This window comes from Artibeus jamaicensis, unplaced genomic scaffold, assembly GCF_021234435.1.
Source record: "Artibeus jamaicensis isolate MK-2021 breed Jamaican fruit bat unplaced genomic scaffold, CSHL_Jam_final scaffold_537, whole genome shotgun sequence".
NCBI classification, from domain to species: Eukaryota; Metazoa; Chordata; class Mammalia; order Chiroptera; family Phyllostomidae; genus Artibeus; species Artibeus jamaicensis.
In genome coordinates, this window is record NW_026522047.1 from 37,201,221 (window position 1) to 37,210,363 (window position 9,143).

The window sequence follows — 9,143 nt, forward strand, 5'->3', positions numbered from 1 at the left end:
CTGAAAGCACTTTTGGGGTGCTGTGGGGAGGTAGGAGGATTTTTCGCCTCGGCGTATCCTCCCTCACTCCCCTTTATGCCACACAACCTCTTCGTTCCGCCAGAGCCTCGGCGACAGGGCCAGGGCGCCTGGCCTCTGTCCCTAGGACCCAGCGATCCACCGCCCGCAACGCCAGGTCTTTCCCCACCCCCACCACACTCTCTAAAGAAGCCAAAACAGCAAATTCCCCTACCCTGAAGGAAATGACACACATCTCCTTCGGATCCTACGCCAGTGGGATGGCGCCGCTCCAACGCTGGTTTGGAAGAAAGGAGCAGACACGCTCTCTCCGCGGACCTCCAAACCCCAGGCCCTGTCCCAGGGCAAGGAGATGCGGTGGACGGTACACGGCCTCTGTTTTTAAAAAGCGTTAAACTCCATCCTTCTCCTCATCTGCAGGGCCCACCGGGGTGCAGAGTTAGTGATGTAAGTCTCCTGTGGCTTAACTGGCCAGTGCCCTGAAATAACCTTCCGAGGGCGGGCTCAAGGTCATACACCCCAGGAAGGGGGGCCAGTTGGCCTTTAGAGGTCCGAGGTCAGGACCAGAACGTCCCTCACCAAGGTCGTACCACGGAAAGCTTCTGACACAGGAAGGTGCACCTGGACTTCACAGGGGGTCCCCTGCAACCCTCTCCCACACGTACACAGACTGATGGAGCAATATTTATTCCCATTTAATTGAGACACTGGTTTAATTTCAGATTGCTCCAGCTTAAGGCCCAATGGGGTTTTCTGCAGCTCTTTTCTCCAGTGCCTCTACAGAAACTAATTGCTGTTAATATCCAATTTTGGGCTTTATTATTCGTTAGCCAATTATGGATCCCATAGCCCAGGCCCCTTGCTGCTTACTGCCTCTGCTGGAATCGGCTAACGCGGCCTGGCTTCTGCTTTCTTCCTGCGCCTCTATTCAAACCCTTCCCCCACCCGAAGATGATTTACTGATCACACCAGTCATTTTGTTTGTTTGTCCCAGCACTTAGCCCAGTTGGGGGGTTGGGGGGTACTTTCAGGCTTTTTTCTTCTTTTCAGGACAATTTCTTCTTTGCAGTGGAAGTGAATAATTCCCACTTAAAAAAAAAAAAGAAAATTTAAGTGTTTTCGCTCTCTCTGCACCCCCTCTGGGCTTTCATTTTCTGGAGCCATGTTTGGACGAGCATTTGTCAAGCAGAAGAAACCATGGCGCCCCAGCCTCAGAGAGTTCTCCCCTCCCCACTCTCCCCTTCACCTCCCCAGGAGCCTGGCCATGGCCCCGCTGAAAGCCACCGCCACACACAAGGCCGTCAATTCCAACTAAAGGCTCAGATCGCGTCATTTCACATTTTCGGAGGGGAAACTTGAAAAAGCAGTTCAGGAAAGGCACCATTTTCGGAGGCGAGGAGGGAGATTTTGTCTCCTCTCCCACGGATGCTCTGGAAACCCAGCCTGTTTCACTTCCTTCCCCTAGTGCAGCTGATGCAGTGGGGGCAATAGCCTTTCTTCTTTTTTAAGTGTTCTTTTGCCTCATTTTATTCATATGGCCTGAGTTCCTTGATGTACAGAAGAGAGCACTTCCCTTTCCCGGCTCTCAGAAAAACAGGAAAATAAAAGTAAAAATCATAAAGACAGCAGGAAGGTCTTTCTTCGTCTTTTTTTTCTTCTTCCCTCATTCTGAAACAATGCTCTAAATCCTCTAATGTGCTCTTACATGTATCTCTAGCAGTTCTATAGCAACCGGCACAGTGCAGCATCAAAGTCACATGGAGAGGAAACTAGACTTCAGGGCAACTGGCTTTGGCTGAGGCTTCCCGGCCTGGCCCCTTCCGATGAACCGAAGGAGGCTTCCACCCCAGACTAGGAGGAGCTCTATGGTCAGATTTTTCTAAGGGCGGGAGGGGTGGTAGGGGCGAGTGCTGTGTGGAACTGGGACATTGTCAGGAAGGTGCCTTACACAGAAGGCTCAATGAATACCACCCAAATTGGATGTCATGAAATTAACAGCAGCTGCCCTTCTGTTCCCCCCCCCCCCCGCAGAAAAGCTACAATTATGCATTAAGGCCTCTTGGGCGAAGGATAGAGTAGCCTCATAGGAAAGGAAGGGGCTTAAAAGCGTTTCTGGTTCATTCCCTGGCCTCAGCCCTGCTTCACTCATCCAGTGTGTGGAGTCTGGTTTTCAGATAGTTCAACCTACACACCCAACCCAGACATACATTCAAAGAGGGAAAAAACAACAACAGCAACAAAAGACCCACCTTTTTTAGGCCCCTCCTATCTTCCTTGCAAAGCACTTCTTTTTCTTTCTAATGACTCTTATATTCAAACCTGTTCCTGCTTCACCCCCAATCCACGTCTCACCCAGGGTCTTCTCCCGGGGTAGGCCCTAAATAAATAAATAATCTATTTCCATGTCCTTCTACCCTCCTTCCCCAGCCCCTTGAAAGCATCTGCATTTTCAGCGATCAAGAGGTATCAGAAGACACGCAGTGAGGTTAAGCCATTTCACACTAACCTGTGCATTGCTGAGTCTCTTAACTTTCCCGGGGTTATTTACATTTTAGGAATGAAATCTAACTGTACAAGTTTCTTGTAAAGCCAGCTCAAAACGGGAGGGCAGAATAGCATCAGCTTCCCCAGTTTTGGGGTGAGGACAGTGGCATCCCTCCTCCATCCCAGACATACACGTGTCCTCCAAACACGTAGATGTGACCTAGTTAATGAGAGAACACATTCCAAAAGCCCCAAATGAGTCCTTGTTGTTCCCTCCCCAAACTCTGACCTTCTACTAGTCCCACTTGCAGGCAGGTAGGAGCACCCTGAGCCTTGAACAGGGACACCGGTGATTTTTGTGTATCAGTTGAGGTCAAAGGCCACTGCACTTAAAGCCAGCCTTTTCATGTCACTTTGCATAATTGTAAATAATTCTGATGTCACTGTTCCATGAATCGCAATTAATTATTGGGTTAAATAATGAACTATGTGACGGGGTGAGCCTGCTTCAGTCCAGTGACCCAAAGTCAACTCAGAGGACTTCCAGGCAAATTGGACGGAGCCTGAGTTTGTCTTGTCCCAGGTTGGTTTTGCTCACTCTCCTCTCCCTTGTCAACCCCTCCCTTGTTCAGATGGTGCGCCCTCATCTCCTTGACACCCTGGCTGCATCATGTTCCCACCATTCATCTGTGTTGTGAACAGTGGCAAATCCAGACCCAGAGCGAGTTTTTGTTTGGCCAGAAACAGAGCCGTTGTGACTTTTTAGTGACCATGAGGTCAACACCTACAGTACCTGTCTTTCCGGCTCCCCACCAGCCCATTAGAAAACTTGGACTTGGAAAATGTTGACCGTTCCTCCCATCTCTCTACTCTACTCCTTCCTCTTCAACATCTTGCCACCTTCACGTGGACGATGAACCAATAGCAACAGCATTCATTGTGTGAGAGGTTAGGACCGTGATCTGCTGCCAGCCCATCCTGCACCCTTATTGTATTAAACCTGTCTTACATGATTCCTGACTCGCTCATCATACTATTGACTAAAAACTATTCAACAGCATTTGGAGCAGCTAGGGAAATTATTTAGTGTGATCCCAGGGCCTCTCAGAAGTTTAAAGGGACTTGGTCTCTTCCATTTGCTGAAGCTTCCGGGATATTAAAAAAATTAAGAAATGCCAAAGCAAGGTTATATACTTATCTTTAAGAATGGGAAATTACATGATTAATATCTGCTTTCAATTTTGTTCCTACACCTGTGCTGTACATACAGCATCTTCCACAAATACTGCCAGAAGGTCTACATATAAGGCCCTCTGTTGTCGGTTTTTTTCCCCCCTTGGTAAGGCCAGTGTACATCTTCACATCCTTTTATTTTCAATTATGATTTCCATTTGATATTATTTTGTATTAGTGTCTGGTGTACAGCATAGTGGTTAGACAATCGCGTCCTTTACAGTGTCCCCCCACCCCTGCACATTTCCAGTACCTCCCTGGCACCATACACAGTTATTACAACTTCAGTGCATAGGAGGCCCTCTGTGATCCTGGCAGAGGCTGGTATGCTCAGGCCTATTTCCCAGCCCCCAGAGAGCGCGGAGCACAGTGTGGGTGACTGTAAGCTCTGGCATGACACGGCCTCTGTTTGATTTTTGGCTCTACCACTCAGCTATGTGACTTTGGGTAAGTTACTAAACTTCTCTGAGCATCCTTTGTAAAAAGGCGATAATAATAATTGTGCCTACCTTGGAGAATTGTTGTCCAAATTCAATTGGATAATGCATGTTGAAATGCTTAGTATAGTGCAAAACATTGTTCTGTAAAAATATAATGTAAACATATATGGAATTGTAAATTCTCTAGTAGGTACATTTTAAAAAGTAGAAAGCAACATGTGATGTTAATTTTAATCCTGTTTTATTTTATACATATTACCCAAAATATTATTATTTCTATGTATAATCAATATAAAATTATTAATAATAAAAATTCAAAGGGAAGGGACTTCAGTCAAGATGGCAGCATAGATAAACACAGCTTGCCCAATGCAGATGCTAAATTTTCCACAGAAATACTTGCTTTGCATATAGATTTTATAAAAATTTACAGTTGAAGAAGCAAATTCATATATCCAAGTTAGTTCAAACCAGTCTTAAATATTTTCTAATAACCCAATACAGTGTCTGTTTTTAAGCTTAAGTTCTGTTCTTTGGTTGCAGTAGCCACATTTCAAACACTCAGTAGCCAAATTCAGCTTGCAACTCCTGCATCAGACAATGCAGGTGTTAGTACAATACCTGACATACAGCAAGCGCTCAATAAGTGCCCACTAGCCATTTCTCTCGAGGTACTTCTCTGAACACAGGAAACAGATCCTTCACTTCCCTCAGACTCCAAATCAAAAGCCAGGCCTGTCATTTGCTCCACACATGGCCTATGTGATGAGCCCAGGCCCAGCATCTCCAGGGCCTCTTTGGGGTACAATTTTTCCAGTGACTGATGGAGCCACTTGCCAGGAACATCTTCCTGATGCTCTCCTCTGTAGTTCTGGGAAGCCTCTGGGAGTCTCAGGACTATTTTGCTACGTGCATGTGTGTGACAAAGTGGGGACAGCAAAGCTTTTGTGGAGGGTTATTCTTAGAAACCAGAATGTGGTACATCTGTGCAGCAGAAATGACAGGACTACCGTGGTCACACTAGTGACTGACATTTGTTCCTCTTCACAGACCAAACTGTAGATGGAAAAATGCAGGCATGAGTTGGGGCATGTTCCTAAATTTAGTTCTGTGCTTTCTCATACTGTGAATTATAAATCTTCTCAGCTTCCTCATATTCATTTTTCTAGCAATTTTTATTGAAATTTTGCTGTATGTAAAACACTGATGACAGCTAGGGGGGATGTCTGGGTACATAAGACTCACTCCATTCCTGCCCTCAATAATGGTACAATCCAGTAGAAAAATAAAACAAATATGTAAATAGTATGACAAAGCCTAAATGTGATTGGTGCCATGTAAGAGAGACAGTCAAGATGCCAGGAGGTGCCAAATGAAAGAGAGGTGTTTTCCAAAGACGGGGTTGAGAAAACTTCAGGGCTGAGCAAGGTTGGCAGGACTACGCCTAGGTATAATGACAATATATCAGAAAGAAAGTTTGGGAGCAGATTGCATGTGGGAATTGCTGAATCATATCGTGTCTTAGTCAGCTCGGGCTGCCATAGCAAACTACCACAGAATGGCTGGTGGGCTTAAACAATAGAAATTCGTTTTTTCACAGTTCTGGAGGCTGGAAGTCCAAGATCAGGGTGGCAGCAGAGTCAGGTTCTGGCGAGAGCCCTCTTCCTGGCTTGCAGATGGCTGCCTTCTTTCTGTGTCTTCACATGGCAGAGAGAAAGGGATGCAGAGAAGGCCCTGGTCTTTTCTTATAAGGACAATCACAATGCCCCCATCTTCATCTACCCCTGACCACCTGCCAAATACCATTTGCCCTCTCTAAACACAATCATGTTGGGGGTTAGCGCTCCAACATACGAAGTTGGGGTGGGGGGAGACTCAATTCAGTTTATAGCACATAGAACCCTATTTTTAATTTTTTGAAGAATTGCCTTACTGTTTTCCATAGCCAGGCACCATTTTACATTCCTACCAACAGTGCACAGGGTTCCGATTTATCAATAACATCCCCAACACTTGTTATTTTCTGTTATTACTTTTTGAAAAATAACAGTCATCCTCATGGATGTGAGGTGGCATCTCATTGTGGCTTGGATGTGCACTTCCTTTATAAGTAATGACGTCAAGCATCTCTTCATGTGCTTATGGGCCATTTGTATATCTTCTCTGGAGAAATATCCATTCAAGTCTTTTGCCCATTTTTTACACTGGGTTGTTTGGGTGTTATTGTTGTGACAGTCATTACTTTGACAAGTCTGATGCAGTTCTGACACACAAAGTGGAATCGCAGTTCCTTATCCACTGAATCGTCTCAGATCCCGAGTCTAGTACCAGGTAGATAGGTGCTCTGGTCACCTGCGTGCCCCTCATTGTCACGTGTCTCCTGGCTGTTTGTGCTTAAATCTTCATACTTTCCTCCTTGGTTGGGTCTCTGAAACCCCTTCCTGCGTCTTGCTTGCCCCAGTTTCTGAGGGTTAGGCTTGACCTCTGGAGGGGGTCTGATGAAGGAATTAGAACTGTAGTACCTTCGCATCCCTGGTCCTGACTCTAACACATTATTCTGAACCCTGAGGATTTCAAGTGACAGAAACCCAACATGAACTGGCTTAAAAATGGAGGAGAATTTATTGTCTCGTGGAACCCTGTACAAGAATCGAGTTGCGACTCAAGGACAGCCGAACTCAGATATCTTTCTTCAAGTCTCCCAACTCTGCTCTCTCTGCACACATTTAGTTCTCTCTTTCCACAAACTGGCCTCTGCTTCCCAGGTCCACACATCAAAAAGCATGGCCATTGAAATTTCCCAGGCTTTGTATTTCATGGCCCAGCTGAGGTCCGGTGTCTACCCGTGAGCCAATCAACTGGACTGAAGGGATGGAAAACCCCAATTAGTTAAGTATGAGTTAGGTGTACGTATGCATGATGCTCCTATGGTAAGTGTAGATGGGAGGAGGGAGGGGCAATCTCCTAGAAAAAGGTACTGGCTAGGTAATACCACAGGTATCTGCTAGGACCACCAGTTGCTATGAATATGCCCCTGGAGTTATGCAGTGCACACACTATGTGATGGAAATCCTGGTAGAATATCTTACTTCTAGACTCAAACCAATCAGATTGGCTTCCTCCTTCCGCATCCTCCCCCTTCAGAATATCTCAATACTGGAGTCCATCTGTCCTCTGGAGTCCCGTGGTTTAAAATGCTGACCATTTCTTCTAACCCTAGTACTAAAGTCCCAGCATTCTTCAGCACCCAAGTTTAGTTTATGCCAGAGCTGGTTGTGAAGACTACAAATTGTTACCTTTTTTTTTTTTTTTACCAACTGTGTAACATTTGGTGCTTTTCATAACACCACACTGCTTCTGTCTTACTGTGCAGTCTGTCTCCATAACAAGCCACCAATATTTCTTGTCTCCTCCCTAAAAAAGAAAAAAGGGGGGAAAGCACCAGAAATGCCTATACTCTCCTCTCCCAGGGGTTCCTGGATCAGAGAGCAATTTGGAACTTGAAGGAGATCCCTGTGGCGAGGCCCTGCTCCCAAGTCTCACTAATTTTGGGTTTAATTCTCTCCTGTAAGCCGGGCATTGAATGACTGCCCCCACCCACTCCTCCTGTTTTCCATTGTCTCATCTAATAAAGGTTCCAGATCTGAAGTCTCTGAGACCCTCACCCTAATCCAATTAAACCCTGCAAAAGCAGCTAGTCTCGAGAAAGACAAAAAGGTGAAGAGGTTAATAGCAGACAGAACCTCCACTGACAAGCTAAATTAGCCTTGCCCACCTCAGGAGAAATGTTAAAAGCAGATTACTACAACTGCTGTTGGTGATTAACATTTGCTCAAAATCTAAGTAGGTGATTTTTTTTTCCAAGTTAAATGTTAACCTGAGGAAGGAGGGACAGTAGCTATGGGAGAGGAATGCGGAGAAGAAAACAGAAAGACCAGCCTGCTGTGTGATGTCTTCTTCCCAAAGTAGTTGGGACTGAGAATGCTGAGGAGCAAGTCCCCTCGTTTCCTTCTCAGGCAAGACAGATGGAGATTTTCGACATCATCATCTAACAAGAAACTGTGTTTCTGGATGAGAATGGAAGGAGGGAAGCTGCTACCACGCCTGACCTTGGAGGAGCCAGCTGGGAAGCTTCTTGGAGGCCTTGCAGATCTGAATCCTACCTCAGTTTGGGCTGCTATAACAGATAGCACAGACTGGGTGGCTTAAGCAACAGACATTTATTTCTCACAGTTCTGGAGCCTGGGAAGTTCAAGATCAAGGTGCCAGCCAAATCAGTTCCTGATGAGGCCCCCTCTTCTGGTTTGCAGATGGCTGCCTTCTCCCTGTGTCTTCACATCTCTGGTCTCTTAGCTTCCTTATAAGGCACCATCCTATTACAGGGGCTCCACCCTCTAGACCTCACCCAAACCTACACATCAGATCTCTGTAAGTTCATAGGTTGACCCCAGTATGAAAAAGTGTCAGAAACACCAGAGACTTTTTCAAGCAGAGCAGGTACTTCCTTACTGAAGTCAAATAGTGACTATGAGCAGATCTGTCTCACCCCAAATTTTGACTCATCCCACCTGAAGTGCATCACAACCTCCCCACCCCCACCAGATCCATCCCTCCTGTGTTGGTCCAGACCCCTCAGCCCTGAGAGGCAGATGAAGTGGTGTGTTGGAGTGGCTTATACCAACCTGTGAGAGCTCTCCAGGAATTTTGCAAGAACCATTGGTAAAAGTCCACAGAGGTGGGAGTATTTATACCATGGAAGTCAGCCAATGCTACAAAAGCAGGCTTTTGGTTTTGGAGATTCAGTTTACCAGCACGTGATTGAGCAGATGCTAAGATGGCATTTAACATATCAGGATTCTATTAGGGAAGTCACCTGTATGAGAAAAAAGGGAAGACTGCAAGAGCCATGTCAGACAGCAAAGCAAGTCTGACCCCAAGTGAGGGAAGGAGAAAGGGAGGGGAGGTTGG